Below are 21,306 nucleotides of genomic sequence, written 5' to 3'. Positions count from 1 at the left end.
CCTTGTCTGGTGCATTAGTTGAGCTTATGACTGATTTTCAACAAATCTATAACTTATTTCCCTAGTTGTAGTTCAGCGGTCACGTGACCTGGTGGTAAGCCGAGCGTGAAATCAACCGTTAAATCAAAAAGGAGGCCGACGATGGCAATTTGAACATGACTGATGACGGATGTGTGTTTTGATTGCACCGTTTGGATGTAGGTCATTTATGCATGGTGGTGTTGTTGTTTTGGGGAGTTGTGCTTAGCCGAGGGAGTGGGGGGGCCGGCGACATTTAAGGGTCGTCAGGCTATCAATCCCACCTTTTAAAAGCTCATTTTAATGTCATTAAATGTGACATTCACAGTCACGGTTCACTGTTAATTTCATGCCAGTTCGCTCAATGGTTTTCAAAACACTTCTCTTATAAAAAGAAATCAACATGCTGGTGTGCGGTACATGTAGATAAACCTCTGCAAAAACAAACCAGAGCCTCCATCCACAGGTGCTATATATTCTCTGCATGGCGCCCAGTCTAAGTGGACGCAAATTGGCTGTAAACCTGCGCGGCCGCAAGAAGCCAACTGTTTGTTTTTATATTTAATAGTGTAGCTTTAAGTCCACGGGGCATTGGCGAGGGCTGGTGGTGGTTAAATGATGGATTAGCATCGGGAGGAGCCGTGGCAGAGGGGACGTTACTGTATTGTGAATTAAAAACATTTATCTAACGGCCTGCTCATTAAAATAGTTTATGTCTGTCTGTCTTAGAGGTGAACCAGGCGTTTTATGAGTAAGGATCGGACGCCGGTTGAGTATAAATGTTTACAGCTAAGCTAAGTAAAGTTTAGCATGTGATTATGCGTGCTGTGTATAAATATATATGCTAGATATGATGTATGAGCAGCGGCCTGCACAGTGCTGTCTGTGGGAAGTTTGCGAAAACAATACGTCACTGTACAGTATATGGACCGGTTTACTATCTGTGTGTGTTTGCTGCCTGAGTGGGATGAGATTGGTGGATTATGGGATGGAGGTTTGTCCTCAATAGAAGAAGCTCTCTTGCGTTTTTTGAATTTTCACTGCCAGGCTGTAACAGCTGTCAAGTAAAAGCAGCGATATGGGTCTCTCCCTCCCTCTGCTCATCCTCTCCACACCTCCTTACCTCTGGAAAAAAAAGAAAAGATGGAGAGCACACTGGACTGGAGATTTACATCATTATCAGTGTCGCCAAAGTCCAGTGAAGGCAGCGGCGGCGGCAGCGGGAGACATTTAAAAGCAGGCAGTTGTGCTCTGATGTGCTCGTACACGTATGCATAAGTATAAATCTCTTACGGGCTATTTACTTATCAGTCCCTCTTTGTTTGTACTCGGAGCCAGTGTGCGATGAGCTCCATCCAAATCCCCCTGGACGCCTCAGTGCAAATGTTCTCAGGCGAGCGGCCATTTGCGGCAGGAATCGATGCCACCGCAGCAGCGCTATTAGGAACATTTTTAATTGGAAATAAAAGCAGATTCATTATTACCGTCATGACGGCTGAGCACGACGAATGCAGTCGTGGCTGACAGCCCATGGTTGTGTTGTGCTGTGCGCCGCCGCCGAGCACGGGGGGACAGCCGGGGTAATTTGTCAGAGGACAGCGATGAAGCTGCTGCCACTGCCGCCTCATTTTGACAATTTGTGTTCCAGCAACTCTGTAAAAAAAAAAACAAAAAAAAAAGAGTTCCTATTTTATTTTCCACAGAAATCTATTTCTGAACTTCTCCGCGGAGCCAGATGGAGGTTTAAAAAACAGGTGTCCGTTTTGGCGCCTAGTTCGTCTCATGTGATGTGATCAAGGATGATAATGGTTTCTAACAGGGATATGTCTGAGCAGCCTGCCAAAGACATCCACGCTGCTCATAGGAACATTAAATAAAATACACCATCAGTGATAATACTGAGTTGATAGACATTGAACTGATCCAGAGTCATTTCCTCTGATTAAATGAGTTCATCATATTTCCAGTGAACGTCTGAAAACTTTGAGGTAATTGCTGAGATTCTGTAATCGATTGAAAACTACAAGACAACCTGCTCCATGTAGCAGGTTAATGCTCCAATCAATGCTCTGATGAAATGTGCAAGATGTTTGATTTTGTCGATGTGAAAAGTCCTTTTTTTTTCTCCCCCTCAGTGCTCACACCTTAAGACTTTGTTTCACTTGCATGAAGTTTGCAGACAGGACCACGGTGTTGACTGACTGTCTGTGACATGTCCGAATGGCAGCGCATACGATTTAAAGGATGATCTGATGACTGGGGACAGACATGCTGAGGAAGCAGAGGCTACAGGCTGTGACAGACTGTGTCCCGAGCTCCACTCCTGTCAGGTCAAAGCAGAAGAGATTAGGCTAAAGTGGTCGGGTTACACTCCTGTCACGAAAGCGCCACGAGGTCCGAGTATTGGTTTCTGCTGTGACACGCTGATGGCAGGTCGAGGCTTTGGTGTAAACACCATCAGTCCGATCATCTGATGTGTCTGGTGTCCGCAATGCAGGTTGACAGCGTTACATCACCACCTCCTCCACCACCAACCTGGACATTGTTGCTCGTCGTTCACATCGACAAACACCACACATCTCACCAGCTTGAGTGTTTTACAAAAGTTCTGAGCTTCCCCTGCCAACTTCCTGCAGCTCATCCTCTCACAAAGACTTAAGAAGGACTTCTGTTCTGTCAGCCATTCCTCTTCCTCACGATGAATGAGGACAGCGTACTCTCCCAGCGCTCAGATGGAGTGCGAGTCGCTCCGTAGCCCGTGGTGCCGTGAAATCTTTGAAAGATCTTTGTTTTTCCCATCGATTCATTTACTTTCTCAAGGCGCTGTTTGTCTGTCTGCGGCAGAGTGATGGAGGGGACCGTGTGACTAATGGTACAGGTAGCACTTGAGGCTAAGACCGAGTCTATTACGACGGGCCCTGATGTCTCCACTTATGTCGACCCCTTTGACTAATGTCGGCATCTGCCATGCCGCCGTGCATTATGGCCATCTTTCTTCCTTGTCGTTCCATGACAGTCACGTCTCCATCCTCTGCTGTCTTAATGGGAGCCTGGATAAGAAGGACACACAAGCTGTAGGTTGTTCTACTCCCTGTTTAGACACTGTCATTACTGATGACAGCCCTTCATACTGTGTCAATGGGGCTGTGTGCTTTATTGTTTGGACACAAAGCAGCAGCAGTACAATGAAGGAGACACTAAAGACCTTGTGAGGACATGTAGCAACATGCGAGAAAGAGCGCCGTCCCTAAGGACCATCGTGGTCTAGGAAAGAGCAGCAATCCTTAAGAATCTCAGAGGATAAAAACTCCTTTAATGGGACTCTGACAAAGACAAGAAAGGCATCTCTTTGTTGTGAAGAATCAACATGTACACAACAGAGAGGAGGGTTCTTTCACCAAAATTTGTAAAGCTTTATACGCTGCCCTCAGGGGTGAGAGAAAACAGCTTGATCAGTGCGCGAGCATCCAGAGTTTTGTTATTCGTTTTATGCAGACAACCAAAGACGGGCAGTGAATCCTCCTGGCAGCCTCCGACAGGCTGTGTGTCAAAGCATTGATCAAGTCATTACGCAGTCAGCAGCGTGTTGTTTATCATGGTTACTCTGTTAATAAAGCCGACTATTTTTATTGTGAGGCGAGGCCGAGGTTTGAATGGCCAAGAGTGAGGTTACGCTGGACAGGAGGAGGAGGCAGAGTGAAGCTGTAGTGGACTCTCTGTTGTCATGTCATGGCGGCGCTGAGATACCGTTTACTCGTTTATCTGATCATGCTCTGCGCCAGTGACACCACATCATGACAGATACTAACTCTGCCTAACACCCATTGGTCTCTGGTCTTGGAGTAATCCACGAGATTGGAAAGGTGACGTTGCTGCTGGACCTGGTCTTTCATTTAATTTAATTTCAGTTCAGTTCAGTTCGGGGGCAGGTTTATCCTCCTCTGCCAAAGTGTGGGTCCTGTACTTTTGTTCAGGGACAGTTGCTTTGTCTATGTGAACATCTGCACTTCATAAGATAGCTTCCTTCCAATCCAAGCTCAACAGCAAATGTTACACAACCATTCTGGGAAGTGTTTGACCTCCCAATACCTATGCATCGAAACTACATGGATACAGATTAGTTGAGATAAGTGGGAAACCAAATAAACTGGAGCTTTTTGTATGTTTAGCTATTTTTATATATCCAGTGTTAGCATTACCAGCTGTTTATTTACCAGACTAGAGGAAACATTGCGACTTTATTCAACCAAGGTTAGCACACTAAATACTGTAGCTAACCACAGTCTGTCTAGTTACTTTTTGATAGTGACGCCCTGTAGACTTTCACCACAGAGGGCATTCTTCTTCTACCTCATCTTAAAGGGGACATATTATGGAAATATCACTTTTTGAAGGCTCTTTAACATGTATTTGGCTGTTTGTCTTGCCTTCCGGACCCCAAAATGCGAGAATTACCAAAAATAATCTGTAATGTGCAGGCTTGAAATCGATGTGGTTTATGAGCTGTTGCCTCAGTTGTCATTCAACGAAGTAATTAGTTTTCAAATTTGCATAACCCTACCCCTACCTGGGACCGGTAGACGGTGTGGGGCAGGGCAAGCAGTGGCTAATTTGCATTTAAAGGGACAGGCTTTGAAACCAGCCGTTCTGAACAGACGAAAAGAGGTGTTTGATGCTTGGGGTATTTTGACCAAAGCATGTCACAGACATGTCTTTAGGACACCTGGGAACTATTTTAATTTGTGGAAAGGGGGCATCATATGTCTCCTTTAAACCATGTAATTTCACTAAATTGATGGCTGCTCATGTCCTACAGTCAATCATTAATTCCTGTTAAAAAGTCAGAGAACTGCCACCAACCCACCCACTACCACCGGCACCCCCTTGCACACCCTTTGCTCCGAAAAGCTCTCAAGTTCAAAGGGAGTTGAGGATCAAGCAACTTCCAGCAACGACCATTAGACTGCTGAAACAGAGCCCCACGCTGCCGGCCAGCAGACAGTAGCGAGGATCCAGCCTCAAATCAGGACGATTCATCGATATACGCGGCCCCCGGGCGCGTCCTCTCAAAGCTGTCAGACAGATTGCAGCCAATTATAGAGCTTTTTTCAAATTATCTCTGAGTCCTAAACATCCCCATTCTCTGTCAGAGCTGGAAGTAGCTGCAGTGGCTAATGGCTACTGGCAGCCGGGGCACTTGTTTAAACCATCAGCACAGGCCTCTCGGGGAGGAGTAGGGGGCTGATCATGCTTGTTTGCATCTGTCTTCTCTTTCTCTTACTCACCGCTGGAATTAGAGGGAACCACAATACGGAGATATCATGGGTGTCGTAGCAGGATGCCAAATGGGTGGACTGGAATTACAGTGTCAGGCCCAATTGATGGCAGAGACTGGGGAGGGGTAATTAAAAAGGAGGAAGTAGAGTATTTACCCACTCCGATGGTCTTTGTGCAAAGTGACAACGGTGCAAATACCTGTGCGCTTTAATTTTACCTTTTGTTCTTTCACTGGGAGTTGAGTTTCTCCTCCAGGCTGGGAGGGTAATTCAATTGCAGTCTTTTGAGTGGAATAGATTATGTGCACTCTATTAACCTCTTCAGTACCTCATTCTTTTTACTGTACACTTAATGAATATCAATGCCGCATCCTCGCTTCCTTGTTTGTCCTTATTGCAATCTTGCACTTTAATGGATGTTGGAGGAACAAGAGAGAACCAACTGCAGCTGGATGTGCAAAAAAAAAAAGGTCCGCCAGTTGTAAGCGACGGATGGGGAGAGGTTGTCTACGGGGTATAGGAATAAAATGTGTTGTCGCCTGGCAATTAAAGTCGCCTCAGCTGTTTCATCGCACATCTGCTTAACATGGAGCCTCAGGTTTGGTGTGGTGCCAATAGAGTAAATGTGTTTACTTTAGTTTTCGTTCACACTGTTATGTGTGTAGTTCTTTCATTTAAAAAAAGAGTTGCAGTTTTTAATCGTAGTGTTTTTTGCTCTTGTTATCGTCGCTAAGGCTTCAGAGTGTTATTAGTGTAGGGCTGGTGGCTTACCAAACCGCTAATCACTTTTTAATAGATGCAAATTAGAAATGTACTTCTGAGAATGTGTTTGTTCTTTTCTCTTTAAATACTGTTCAGGCACGACTGGGAAGACGAACTTTCTCTCACAAAAACCGTAAAACGACTTTGTTTAAAGATGCAATCAAAGACTGAGCTCAAGGCGAAAAAAAAATAAAAGCGCAAACTCTCTCACTTCAAATGGTCGAAGTGTTTCATTGTCCTTGCTATATGAATTATGTGGGAGTGTAAAAAAAAAAAAATTGAGGGAAAAAGTTTGTTTGAAAGAACGGAGAAGCGGCATAAAGAGACGCAATGCTAATTCACTCATTGTGGAGAAGGAGCCACAGTGAAAAAAGGACTTGAAATGCAAAGGCGCCGACAAGATCGTGCTGAAAATATAGAGGTGCTGCTTTTGAAAATGAACCTTGAGGCTCGATGGACTTTGAATGTTGAACAGTGCGGCTCCAAATGCTATGAATAAAGATTTAATCCTTACACCTTCTCTATAATGAGTGTGAGTGGCCTGGTTTAAGTGAACGCTCTGTATTGTGTACGCAGGATATTGATATTTTGAATCATTACTGTGGGAAATTTACTTATTGGATAGAGTTTAGTTTGTAGAATAAATTCACTTTAAAGGGAATGAACGGCATCTGACGGGTTTAACACATACAGTATATTACTAGTTCCTCACCACCATCCTCAATTTGTTTTCATGTTATGCAGCTGTGACTAGCTCCTATTATTTCTTTTGGTGCATTGCATTGTGGGAAATCATTTGACATCAAGCCTTTTAGAACGCATGCTGACTTTTTTTGATTATATGTTATGTTGTCAGTCTTCAAGTGCAAACATGTGACACACTTGAAAGCAACATAGAATTAGTCTGTGGTGTAATAAATGGGCCAGAGTCAGAGGTCACATGGGACTGTTGAAGGTTTATGTATCACCTGGGAAACTGTGTCACTTTTCTTTTTTTGTTATTCACCTTGCTGCAATCACAGTTGAAAAGGTTTTATTGTTATTCAAAAGTGGAGCTTGTGAACAGGCAAGGTTGACAACAGCTTGGGGCCACCGGGCTTCGACAGGGTTAACTCCACAACAATGACTCATAATTAAGTTTAAAACAACCAGTGGACAATTTGCAGCAACGTCTCAGAACCACTGTTACCAACTATTATCAGCAAAGCCAGCACATACATAATAGATTAGTTTTTTATTGTAAGGATAATTAAATTCAACTGTAAGTACTGTATAATTTGCTATTTTTAAGCAGTTAAAGCAGGACTTTATATCATGACTTAAACACTTTACAAAATACATTTAGAGATGAAACCAATAAGGATTGGAGAGGGATCATTAGGTACACCAATTAACAGTGTGCTCATATCTCGTTCTGGCTTGTGATGGTTGATTGAGAGTCCCGCCCACTTAACACCATGGGCAGCTGTGTTGGAAATTATTTAGTTTTTCTTTTTCAGTACTTAGAAAATTGCAATGTTTTCCATATGAAATTCCATATAGTATTTCAATGTTTTGAAATTCCTATTAATTTATACATTTGAAACTTGTTCAGATTTCATACAATTTTTATTATCCATTACATATTGTAGGGGTGATTAACGCTGATTTGATGTGACATTTTTTTCCCAACAGACTCTTAAAATTGTGATTGACCGTGCTACAGTACAGATTATGTATTTCCGTTGCCAGGAAACATGGGACCAGAGTAATACAATGAAAAGAGTGAAGAAGCAGAAAGTCAGTTTACATCCCATTTAATCTGAGCGTTTGAGGATTGATGAGCGGTGTTTGAGGCTGATGAGAAACTTTAATCAGATTGAACTTCTGAGGATTGATGACAGAAGATCCTCATTCACATTTCCTGTTCTGATATTTGACTAATTGGCTATGACAGAAGTTTTTTTTATTATTATCTTACTCCAGTTGTAAGAACAAGCAGCAGAGCAGATGACCTTTTACCTTTTTAATGATCATTATTGTTAACTTTTGTTAACTTTGGTGCAGCACCTCCGCTAAGACCAGCACCAACAGAAGGGATGAGACTCTTTATTTTCCCAACCATCCCTCTTCCTTGAAGATGATTGGTTTCTAAAATAACTTGACAATAATTCCTCATGGTCCCACCATCTGGGCTTTTATCTCTTACAAGAAGAAGGCGAAGCTGAGCAGCAGGAGAAGGTTTTATGTTTTCCCAGCTTTTATTTAGCACGTTTCATTAATGCCTATGCAGGATCCATCCCAGGGACCTTTGCTAAGCTAATGCACACTTGAATGAAAGTGCCAAGGTTAATATAATGGCATGTTCTCTTATTTATGCTGCTGACCTCCATTATGAAGCATGATGTGGACATGTGACATTGATGGGAACATGCAGATTCCTGACCCCTGATAACATGTTACATTACCCAGCGCTATAGGCTGCTGAAGCTGACATGTGATCAGCTTTCTTTCCTTTCCACAAGACCGATTAGACCTTATCGCCATCATGTTCCCGCCCTGCCTTCGCTCTGACGTGCACGTGTCACATTTATCACTGCAACCAGGCCATTTAGCTCCACCATCACCTCTCCCAGCCGCCATTTCCCCCCAGATCGTGTCCAAACAAATTGCACTGAAACCTCAACACAGCTCGGGAGTCAGGACAGATGGGACGACGCCGTCGCCTATAGCAGTGGTTCCCAAACCTTTTGTGGCCAAGGCACACCAAAGGACAAGTAAAAATCTCAAGGCACACCTATTGTTCAAAATAGCCTTCATAACACGTGTTATCACTTATATCATGTAAAATATCTGTAAATGTGCATAATCATTTAATAATGCCAAATAAAATGTGACAAAGAAAACTAGGCTACATTACTCACAAAATCATATTTATTAACGAAATATTTCAAAGATTAATTTGAAACTTTATCAAATTAGGCTTCATCAAAGCAGCAATACAACCATTTAAACCAGACAGGTCACAATAACCGTCCATGGTCCTACAGATTGATCAGCATTGAAACATATTGTGCGAAATATGGGGTTCTCTTTGAGGATTTTTTTTTTAAGAATTGTTTTTAGGTATAGAGTTTGCCTCTGTATTATGAAATGAGCGCATACAAAGTACTGATAGTAAATTAAAAATAATTTTTTTTTGTGTAGTTGTATATTGCAATAATAATGTATGGTTGTCACAAAATCCCACGGCACATCTGGACTTGCCTCACGGCACACCAGTGTGCCGCGGCACACCGTTTGGGAACCACTGGCCTATAGGATGCCAACGTCTCATTTAATTTGAGGAGTGTTGTGAGGGAAAGATACATTTTCAGAAGAGCAGAAAGAAGGAAAAAAAAAAAGAAAAAGATGGAGGCCAGTTTCAATCTCCCACAAAACCACTCTATTCTTTTGAGATGAGATAAAAACACAAGTGAAGAGAAGACGGCAGCGGGAGGAAGAGGAGGAGGTGTCTTGTTTTAAAAATAGACTTTAAGATGACTAAATGAAGAAATAGCAGCTGCACAGAGGACTACAAACTGTGGCAGCAGTTGTAGAAAATAATTAGCCATGAGATTTTTTTTTCCAAGTCAAAAACCTGTTTGTTGTTTTTACTCCCAAGAAATGGCAGCAGAATGGTAAACTTCTGAATCAATGTGTTTGTAGCTGTAACTCAATCAGGCCTTTGTTTTGATTGAATTGCTTTAATTACTCAAACAACAAGGTGATTGCAGGTTTAATGTGCGAAAAACGCCGCTCAGTATCGACTGCGGGCGTCGTAAAGTTTATGTTAAATGATTTGATTTGGGAAAATTAATGAGGAAATTTGCACACACAAAAAAAAAAGTGCATTCAACTTCTTATCATCTGTCGCAGCAGGACACAGATGTTTCTGATGTAATGAGGGAGTAGAAAAAGAAAGATGTGAGACCTTCAAAGGTCAAATGCAACAGTGGGATAAAATGCTGACACAAGGAGTGATTCAGGAGAACCTGGAGAGAGAACAGGTGGCCTTCAGGTGATGAGTCAGAGGGAAAGAAGTGAAAGGAGGGGGAGGAGAAACTTTGAGCTGCTCTGTTTCCTCTGTCTAAGATGTTGGGGAAGTAACAGCAGCAGATGTCAAAGGGAAATCGCATCTAATGAATGGACCGAACTCCCCAGAGGACGAATCCTATAGATACAGGTCCTCCTCAGAATGAAATTTTACCACTTTTAATCCCTTTTTCTACACTATAAGCAGGTTTTTCTATATCTGAAAATGTTTTGTTTATTTACACTTTGTTTCTTATTTAATAGTATGCTGAAATAGCTGTTGGCAGTTCCTGTTTGCACTGCACTCGTGGATGCACAGATATTTATCAGTGGATAACTAGCCTGTGAAGCTGTAGAAAAGCAGCATTTTTCTCTCTTCACCAGGCAGATTCATGGATGTTTTATTCCCGAGGGACGTCTGTGTGATAATGACGATAATGAGTTTGATTTTTGCCGTCGAGATTTGTCTGAGTTATGACTCTTCTTCCCACTTCTCACCCCCTCAGGCGAGCTTTTTGACTTTCCCTTGGCTTTGTTCGGCGCTTAGGCTTTTATTTATTCTTCCCTTTTCAAGCGGTTCAAGTTTGGGTTTATACAAATTAGTAAACAGAGCTGAACAGCCTCTTGTTTAGAAAAGAAGGAAGAGGAAGAAGAAGAAGGTCCTGAGGTTAGAACATCAGTCTGAAGGAGATGGAGTTTGTGAAGTTTTGCTCCGATCGCACTCATACAGAGGTTAAAACTAAGCACGAGTGTGTGATGGGATTTTTTGGCAGCTGTGAAGTGAGATGGAGGTAATTGGAAGGTAGGTCAGATTTAACACAGGCAAAGTGCCTTTGTATCTCATTAGGACTATTTGCCCCTTTTTATATTTGACTTTTCATTATTTTCAATTAATCCTTTGTATACTGCTCAGCTGACCACAATCACCCCTCAGACTTTTTCTATTAACTCCACAGAGCAGGTTGTTAGACGATGTGTTTATTGCTCCACTGCCAAACTTCTCGGCCTGGTGCACATTTTTCAGTCCTTCCCCCATTTTAACAACAACGCGGCAAACAAAGGGATAGCTACGCCAATTTTTTTTCTTTTTTTACATGTCTTGCCTCACTCCTGAGTCCATGACAAGCAGATAGACACCATCCTTTCGACTGTGCGTGCAGTAACGAGGGAGAGCCCATATCGCCCATAATTAGCTTAGCTCAGCTCAAACGCTGGAAGTGTATAGGTGGTGTTAGCCTGCCTCCACCTAAAGTCATCAGAGACACTCTAAACAGACCGATCTCAAAGGAGGTTAAATCGAAAGCAACTGGACTTAGTTTTATTTGTCTGGGAAGACGTTTCACCTCTCATAAGAGGCTTCATCAACAGCTCTATATCTCCCTTGTTACTGCACGCACAGTCGAAAGGATGGTGTCTATCTGCTTGTCATGGACTCGGGAGTGAGGCAAGACACAAAAAAAAAATGTTGGCATATCACTTTAATGACAGAAACTGATTTTTTAAGAGTAGTAGGCTAATCAGACCCAAAATCGACCCAATTATGCTCTATTGTGAGGGGCAGCGTTAAGCAGTAGCAGGCATCACCTCAGTCAAGTGTTGAGGAAGATAAATTTACTTAGAGGAAGTTTTGAAAGTCATGACAGCTTTAGTATATATAAAAAAAATCTATAATAAAGAACAAAGACAACAGTTAACAGGCTTCAAAAAAGCTGCTTTATTGACAGTGGGATGATTTAGCGCGTGGCCCCCAAACTTGATCTACAGACTGTTTAGTTTTTGACGCCTCACTGCTTCCCTTTTCATTTCTTGAGATGTTTTACAACCCAAGCTGCCGTTCGCTGCCTTCACGTAATTAAAAAAATATTGCATCTTCTCAAAAACTGCCAATAAACAAATAAAACATGCTAATGAAAATGCTATTACATTCATTTTGTGCTGCACCACGAGCCGGCGCTCAAGGGGGTGAAATATTGTAATTTACATTATTTCAGGGCTGACTGTCTTGTGCAGGATTGTTGAGATGCTGCTGAAGCGAGAGCGTGGATCTGCATTGAAGTAAATAAATCCTGCTGTAGATTTTTTTCCAAATGTGAAAACACACAGTGTTAATGATGCAGGGTTTTAGCAGCTCATGCATAATGAGCCAGACAGCGGCAACATGGATCTTGCAGGGGGGAAAAACAGACCTAAGTTTGCAGTTCAATAATTTAAGAGTGGCACTTTTAGCACACAAAAACCTGATTAATCTGCAGCGGTGGAGCAGGAAGGACTGGAAGGAAAATGGCGTAAAGTTTGAACCAGTCGGAAGCCACACTCACTCTAATAGTGGAACGAGCGCTGACAATTATTGATTGCGCGTGTCGGAGAGCTCGTTTGGAAAGGTTGGAGCCACGTTGCCCAACGGGAACTCCAGTCATTTTGTTTGTCTAACAAGCTGTGCAGCCACAAGTTGGTAATTTTTCTTCATTAAAAAGTGAAAATAATATTTTTGATTTATGTTGAACACACAGAAGGGGGTTGCGCGCATTACCATAAAAATAGATGCAGGGAGACAATTATTCAGACTAAACGCGCATCGCAGGTGACAGTTGTTTCCCTCCGGTCTCGTGCACCCGCGCTCACAGTCATCAGACCTGTGTATGTGTGTGTGTGAGCACGTGTCACAGTGTATGGAGCACATGTGTGTGTATTGTATGTGAGGATTTTATCTAAATAGCTCCTCCACCAACCCGCACAGGGGACGTTATCTGTCAGCTGATAACTAAGTCATCTGACCTGGAGAATAAATCGAACTGTCCTGCTGTTGTTTCATTCACAGTGGTACACTTTCTCTTCAGCTGCGTCCCTGTTGTGTTGTGATGTGATGTGATGTGATGTATTCAGTCTGTGTTTCCAGACTCTATACATCATGACAGGTCAACAGCATCTGCCCCATTTACAACGCTTCCTGCTTGGAGCACAGTTACTTAGAAAAAGCCCAGAGGACATTTGTTTAGCAGCTTATTACGACCCATATTTATGTTTTGTTATAAAGTGACACCTAGTGACCTTAGTAATTATGACAAGACGTAAAATAGAGAGCGCAAAAGTCTGCATAAGGAGGGTAAAACACAGGACTTAAACAAAAGATGTGAGGTTTAATATGTGAACTAGAGAATGCATTTCCTGAAGGAAATACGGGTGAATGCTGAAAGCTGGAAGCTGAATGAGCTGAATAAATTGTTGAAACAATGCTGAATTAAGTGAAGAAAGTGCTGAAGAAATCTTGACAAGATGAAACAATATCTGAAGAGTAAAAGTACTAAAACATGTAAGAAGGAGGCTGTATGAAATGGTTGGAAATTACTTGACAACAAAGATTTGTTTGTTAATTGTTGAGGAAGTACTTATTTTGAATGAAACAATTATGTTTTTCTAAACCATACCGGGCTCTTTTAACGTGCATAATTGTAGTAACTGGGGGCAACCGAGAAAACTCTCATAGTCCGTGTCTTTCGTTCTCTGTTGAGTTCTTGTTTTATTTTGAAGTTTAGTTTAGTTTAGTTTATTTAGTTTATCGCAGGACAGCGTGCAGTGACATTGATTATTCAAAGAAATAAAAAGATGGCTGCACCAGATTTAGCGAGAACTCTAATTTCCATCTACACAAGTTCAGTGTCGTGTCTTCCTGTGATTACCTCATGTGTCTCACCTGTGGCTGATTGCACCACCTGTGTCTCGTTTCCTGGTGTAGCTAACCTCAGTCTTTTCCCTTCGTCTTTGTTGGATCATCTGTTGTCCATGCCTGTGTTGATGCTCTACATCCATGCCCTGTGTGGTTTTTCCCTGCTTGTTCCATTGGTTATGAAAGTTAAATAAAATCCTTCTGTTTCGTGTTTTGCCCACGAGTCTGCCGGTTGTGTCCAGTCCTCTCCAAACCCTGACTGACTTCTGCAAAGACCTACGTGGTGGTGCATGTTGGAAGACTTGTTAGTAAAGCCTGGTTTATGCTTCTTCATCAACTCCACACCGTAACTGCAATGCATAGGTGCAATTTTTGGGGTACACTTCAGGCTACAGCGTAGGGGTTCACAGCGCCGCTATGCTGGCCTCCCTCTTGTGCCGAGGCCATGACAGCCGCAGACATGGAGATACACTGTCGACTTGACGCAGAAGCATTAATTAGGCTTTACTCCTAAGCACATTAAATAAACTTTTCTTTTAATTAAAGCAGAAGTAAGCAATCCGGCCGTTTTGGCTAATGCTGCGTTCCAGGCAGGCTTTTGAAACCGTAAATTACAGCTTCAAGTCACAACTTACGACTTTGTAGTGTTCCAGGCAACCCACTCGTGTTTTTCCGACCTGTTTTACCTGTGAAAGTCACTATAACGGCCACTCGTAACTTCCGACCCGTGAACTCGTACCAGATCGAACTGGTACGACTTCACAGGTCGGAAAAACACGAGTTACGAGTTGCCTTGAACGCACCATAACAGTCCTCGTCCCTACGTCACCACATTCACGCGCATCCCTTGGCTGCACACACAGCCCTTCATGCCGTTCTCTCTCCTCATTGGATAAAAATTGTAGGATACGAGAAAAGTTTTCTCCTCGGCTCAGAGCAGAGCAGAGTGACTGACAGACCCGTGTTTCCGTCCAAACACTCTATGTAAGTGATTGCTGTCGGAAGATATAACTATTTAAGACTTATATTAACACAAAAATATCACTTACTTCTGCTTTAAAACACTTGAAAAGTTTAAAATTTAGGTCATAAAGGTAAATAACTGATTCAATAAGAAAACTTTATGCCGCTATCCACACCTCACCTCATTTCCTGAGCCCTTCCTGCCACCATCCTCTGCTAATGAAAAGAAATTTCCAGTCGAGGGGATAATTTCGGGTTCATCGTGTCATTTCCGCTGCGTCCTGCTGAGATTGCAAAACTTTACCTGATCTCCACGAACCGCCCTGCAGTCCTGCCACCGCCGCCGCCAAAACACCGGGACAGCTCCTCTCGGAAAACACCTTTGGTTGAGCTCCTGTTGTGATCCCTGCTACACAAGACCCCCCCATACACACACACACACACACACATACACATTCTGCTGTCAGCCGCCGGTGGCTTTTAATTGCACAGGGCTCCGGCTTTGGAAATTATGTTGTCAAACGCAAAAGAGTAGCAAGTGCAAATAATGTGAATAGTACAACGCCTGTTCTCCCTTTTTCTCTCTCTCTCTCTTTCTCTGCAAGGCTGAGTCGTCTCGATGGCGGAGGAGACATCGCTGTGAAAGGAGAAAATAAGCCACCCAGGAAGCAATTGAGCATACAAAGAACATTGTCACATCATTTGTAATCAGGAAACAGTGGAAAAATAAAGAAACGTCGTATTCCTCGATCCCAGAAATAGAGCTCCTGTTATTGTTCGTTTTTTATAAAAGAAAGCGTTTGCATCGTGTCGTCAGGGTAAACCGATCGTACAGTTCTTAATTAGCTGCAGCTACTTGGAGTTTAATTACACACGGTGTTTTGTTCTTCAGTGGTTCCACTCCAGTCTTGGAGAAAGTTTCACAAAAGTTTGATGCTAATTCGTCCTCATGAGTGGAGGTGTTTGAATTACAGGGCCGCTGTTGGAGTTTCTACCTTTGAGCCCGGCGTAATTAAATATTTGTGTTTCATACAAAGTGTATGCGTGGGGGTGGGGTTGGGGGGGGGGGGGTCTTTGGGGGATTTTGTCTCTACCCATAGGTGGGAGGCTTGAATCAATGGCTGGCGGGTTTGTGAACAATGAGAGAAGAAGGAGCGGAGGAAGAGGCCACAGAGGTCGACCGACCGCACATCGTGAGGAGACAACGGTGTGGATCTTGTGATGTCATCAGGAGATCTTTTCCTCGAGCGCAAACTCTTTAAAATTCAAAGGTTTTCTCACATAACGCACCTGATGCAGGAGATAAACAAAAAAGAAAGTTCATAAAAAAAATCCAACCTCTGCTGGAGGAGCAGGTCGTGATCTGCAACCCACGGAAAGTAAACACAACTCATAACTTCAGATGCAGCGTCGAACACTCCCAACTTCATTTACCAGACCAGACTCATATATATATATATATATATATATATAGAAGCTGTTGGTTTACCTCTCTAACCTCTAATATCTTTCTCTCATCTGGGATTGGGAAGCTGTGTGCGCCGGACTCAGTGCTGCTGATAATGCCTTTGGATTTAATAAATATTCCCCATGTGATTTATTCATATACTGAAGTAAAGTGTTATCAGTCCAGAGCAAACCTCAGCTGGGTAATACGCCCCTCCGTTGCCAGGCTGCGTCCTGCAGTCTGTCGCTGGCTCTGAGATGCAGTGAGGGATGATGGGGGGGACTTTGTTTGTTTACAGTGCGAGAAGTGATCAATGGCCGCCCCGGCGCGCCAGCAGACTGCCACGGCCAGTGTTCCCCTGAGCACCGGAGGCGGGTGGTGTGGTGGTGGTGGTGGTGGTGGTGGTGGTGGTGGGGGGAGTATCTGCAGAGGAAGAGACAAAAAAAATCTATACACCCCCAACTGGTGGCCCGGTTGTGTGTATTCACAAACCGAAACGCTCGCATGGATTGGTAGAAAAATTCTCCACGAGCTCGCAAAAAATCCCTGGCCTGTGGCGTGACTGCACACATGTAGATGAGGGATGAGTATGCGCAGCAGCTGTGGTGGTGCTGATGATGACTGTAGCCCGGGTGCCGGGGTCAGAACAGTCATTGCCGCAGGGGCCCTGAACGCAACCTCAAGGGGAAGGTGGGAGGTGTGACAGTTAGAGGACAAATGATGATTAACAAATAAACAAACAGGACTGACGCATGCACACCCGAAACTGAATAATAGGCAGGAGTCCTGACCTGCGTGTGCATCCGCGGCGTGTTGCTGAGTGTAACCACACGGCTGCGCTCAAGGCCGGGTCACTGCCACCCAGGAGTTGTCTGTGATGATAGCAGAAAACCGACCTTGAGGCTACAAGTGTGAGAAACCTCACATCTTAACACCGAGAGGAAGGATTAAAGGAGGCGGAAAGTGTCAGGAAAACGAAAGAAAAAAAAGAGACAAAGACGGCGAAAAAAAAAAAAAGGAGGGAGGGGCTCGGGAAGTCAGAGCGGGAGGAAATCGGAGAGACATAATGGAATAAGTTATGAGTAGGCAAGATGGACAGATAGAGAGCAGGAGGAGATAAATAACAGAAATGACTGCTGGGGAGGAGAGACATCTAGGGCAGGGCTTTTTTTTTTCACAGTCTGGGTTAGTACGTGAAGTTGGGGCACGGAGAGATTAAAATGAATCCAAAAGATTATCCTGAAAATAAAATATGTGGCTTCAACAGTTTGAGGATTTTGATTGAATAAAGTCCAATTTTTGGGGAGTGTGTAAAGTCGTTTTCTTTGTTCTGCTGCCATTTTCTCCACAAGTAAACGAAAAAGTAAAATGCTGAAGGCGCAAATTCTGTAGGAGGAAGCTTTCGCCTCACGACTGCTCTTAAAATCATTTTGGATCATCAGTGTTTTGAGGAGACGACATCATGGAGGCAGCGTACAGACTGTTTAAGAAGTAGAGAGTAGAGAGCACTTGAGGGCATCCTGATCTCCAGCATTTCCCCCCCTCCATGTTATCACTTTGCTGATACCTCAGAGCCAAAAACATTCACTTAAGAATATGGTAGCAGCTGTAATTACACCCAAACCGCAAGAGCAGTGGCACCACATTCATTAGACTTGATGCAGCTTTGTATTGTACATCCTGAGACAGTGAGGGGGCATCAGCAGAGACTTACCACAGCTTTTTCAGAAGATTCACTTCTTCAGATGTGAAGCTCGCATTCATGTTACATCGTCTTTCTTAGGGTTGATTTTTTTTTATCACTTCCTGTTTTATTTTGGAACTGCTCACCTCCTTCCCTCCTGTTTCTCCACCTTTGTGATTACCCTATCCTCCACATGTTTCACCTGTGTTTATGAGTATGTCACCTCGTGTGTCTTCCCCATGTTGCCAGTTTCTGTCTTTAGGTGCATTTCAGTGACGAAATGCCTGTAGAATTTCCTTCAGGACATAATAAACTGAACTGAATTGAACTGAACATTAAGTTCCAGGTACTTTCCTTTAAGGCAAGGCAAGGCAATTTTTTGTATAGCCCGTTTTTTACAAACAGTTTGTCTCAAAGGGCTTTACATGGCATCATAACAACATCCTCTGTCTTTAGACCCTCACATCGACTGAGGAAAAACTCCATAGAAAACCCTTTTGCAGGGAAAAATCGGACCTTCAAGTTTTCCATGGGCCATTGCCCAGGTAAATCAGGCAAATGACATATAGAAAAGCAATAGAGGTAAATGCAGGTTGCAGGTTCAATTATCATTATATCAAGATATGATCTCGTCGTTGGTCCAGCTATTGCACGCTTTCTTCTGGGACTGTTTCAAATCACGAAAAAAAAAAAAGTGGGGGGAAAAAACAGTCTTGAATAAAACAAAAGGTTTTTATGCAGCTTCTGGCTTTTAAACATGGTGAGTGAAATGAAATACTGCAGGAATGTTCAGCACTGTAGACCACACATCTCAAAGTTCTCAAACCCTTGGAGAGTACAAACCCTCTGACGATGGACTTATTTGGGCCCCCAAACTAAATTTAGACCCTGATTCCTGTGGTCAAAAGGCACATAGTTCCTGGTTCCAAGGAAAAATTCCTGCAGTCAAAAAGAGGCGCAGTCTCCTAACGGGCACGGGTATCGAACTGAGGGAGGTAGTGGTGAGGGAGGGAGATAAATAAAGAGTGAAAAGCAGGAGACGTCATCTGCTTCTCACTTCTGCACATCTGGAAAAACAGTGTGAAATGAACTGGCTTCTCCGATTCTCAGCCTCAGAAAGCTGTAGAAAAGTTCCCCATTTTTGACTTTATATAAATGTGGAGAAGGGGGTTCACATGCTGTGCAGCAATCTTACAAGGGTTTTTGTTCAAAGCATCCTGCAGCCTTTACATGCAAAGAGCCACTGCAGCGCAAACACAGCAACTGACTGAAACAATACATGGACTCCACTGCACTTCTCTGCTCTTATCAACCACTCAGAGTTAATTCATTCATACTCACACTTGTAGACACTAGTAGCACAGCCATCAGGGGCAATTTGGGTTTCAGTATCTCTGCAAAAGACACTTAGACATCTGGACAGGAGGAGCCAGAGGTTGAAACCACCAACATGTCCAATTAGTGGATCATGTCTCCCTACTGCGCCCCAGTCGCCCCAAACAAACCAAGTGAAATTTGTCTTTGCAAATAGACTGAAAAGTCTTCTTAGCTCTCACTGATTCATTGGCAAAGTCTGAGTCCAGAGTAAAGATGTAACTGTTGGTTTATGACATTTGGACATGTAACTGCTCCATTGGGTGGTCCCAGTTTTCCCCCTTAACAAGCCCGAGAGGAAAAAAGGCATTTACCGCAACGGGAATCAAGACCTAACTTTTGGACATAACAACGGGAGCTCCTCGCTTTTTTAAAGGCAGAGCTGTAGCTGAGTAGCGAGGCAGATCCGGGGCTATTTGCTGTCACTGACTGGTCCTGAGGATGTGAGGGAGCGAGCAAAGCGAGCGGAGCGAGTCTGCTCCGAAAAGGAAAAGCCCTTGATGGAGGAAGCTTTGAGAGCTGACTTTGCAGCGGTACAGCTAATGAGACGAATGAATGAGACAGCAGAGGAGAGGGATGAATCGCATTAACGGTAAACATCCTGAGAAGAAAAAACAGAGAGGAGAGGGATGGCTCACGGACACACAACTGTCACAAACTAATAGCCAGTCGTTTGCATTTCTGATGAGGGTGTATGTTTCGTCACATGTGCACATGTTGTGCCGTGTGTAGGCGTGTTTTAAGTCCTTTCCTCTTATTTTCATGAAACTGAGCTGCGTGTGTTGTTTGCACTTTGATGAAGAGCTTAAGCTTTGAAATGCAAAAATGTAGAGTTTAATTGTATAATCCAGACTTTGTGAGTCGGGGGTATTGCAGGAAGAGCCGGCAACAGATCTGATCTAACAAGGCACTTTGCACTGCAGTAGACAGCTTTGAGAGGATTGGGGAGGGGAGGGGGGGTGAGAGAAGTGTGAGATTTTAACAAGGGAGAGATTTGGATTTGGTTTCCTTTGTGGCTGTGTGACAGTCACAAAGACAGAAACACAATGAAGATCGAAAGGCAGGTTCATGCCGAGCTCCATCCATCCCTCCATATACGTTACATGAAATCTGATGTGAAAAGCAGTGGCTGAGAAGATGAAGCCTCCATCCAGTCACGTCCCTCTTGTTGTTTATATATTATCGACAATGTAAACATTGATAGGTCGCCACAAATCCACCTTATTGACTCTGACATGGAGGTTATGTTTTCACTCGTTTGACTGAATGTCAGAGAGATTATAGGGGAAGTACAGAACCAATTTGCGCCAAACTTTGCACAGAGATGGGGCGTGGCCCAGTGGCAAACTCATTACATTTTTGTGCCCTAGAGTCAAAGGGGAAGATCGAGGACCTTTTTTAATGACCCTCTTCATCAGTGAAAGATCCGCCTTTTTTGACGTATTTGTCAATTTCTACTCAATTTCTAATGTATGGATCTTTATGTAAAACCTGGAGCTGTCAGGCATGTAGGATTGTTTGGCCTTGGTGCATGTGTGCACTAACTGACATTCTAGTTTGATATGTTTTTAATGAAACATGCCTTCTTATCAATAACATTGATAAGGTTGCCTGCTGAAATTGGATTTCGAGTGAGAGCGTGTGATGGATATTTGTATCATTCATTCCGCTCTGACAACAATCCCCTGCGGTACATTTATGCATATCACATGTACATCGACATCACCTTTTGTCCTCTTCTCACAAAGTTTCATTCATAAACTTTGGGATTACCATTGACCACGACTGCTAAAAATCTTTAACAGTCACACAACACGCTTAAAACTATAACATTAAAGTTTTTCTATTGCTACATTGCCAACATTAGCATTATACTGTTTACACCCAACTGAGTAGTAGTAACAGAGTATCATGGCAGGCTGGATGCTACAGTGACTCATATCAGAAAATGACAGGACTGACTAGACTGTTAACGTGATAGCAATAAGTAGCTGATACAAGAATCCAAGTCAATATTGGAGTTGCTTTCCAAAGCTGGACACAACCCTGGACAAGAAATTATTGG

This window comes from Trachurus japonicus, chromosome 23 (assembly GCF_045865225.1).
Source record: "Trachurus japonicus isolate A0001 chromosome 23, Traja_1.0".
Classification (NCBI taxonomy): Eukaryota; Metazoa; Chordata; class Actinopteri; order Carangiformes; family Carangidae; genus Trachurus; species Trachurus japonicus.
This window is presented reverse-complemented; position numbering follows the sequence as displayed.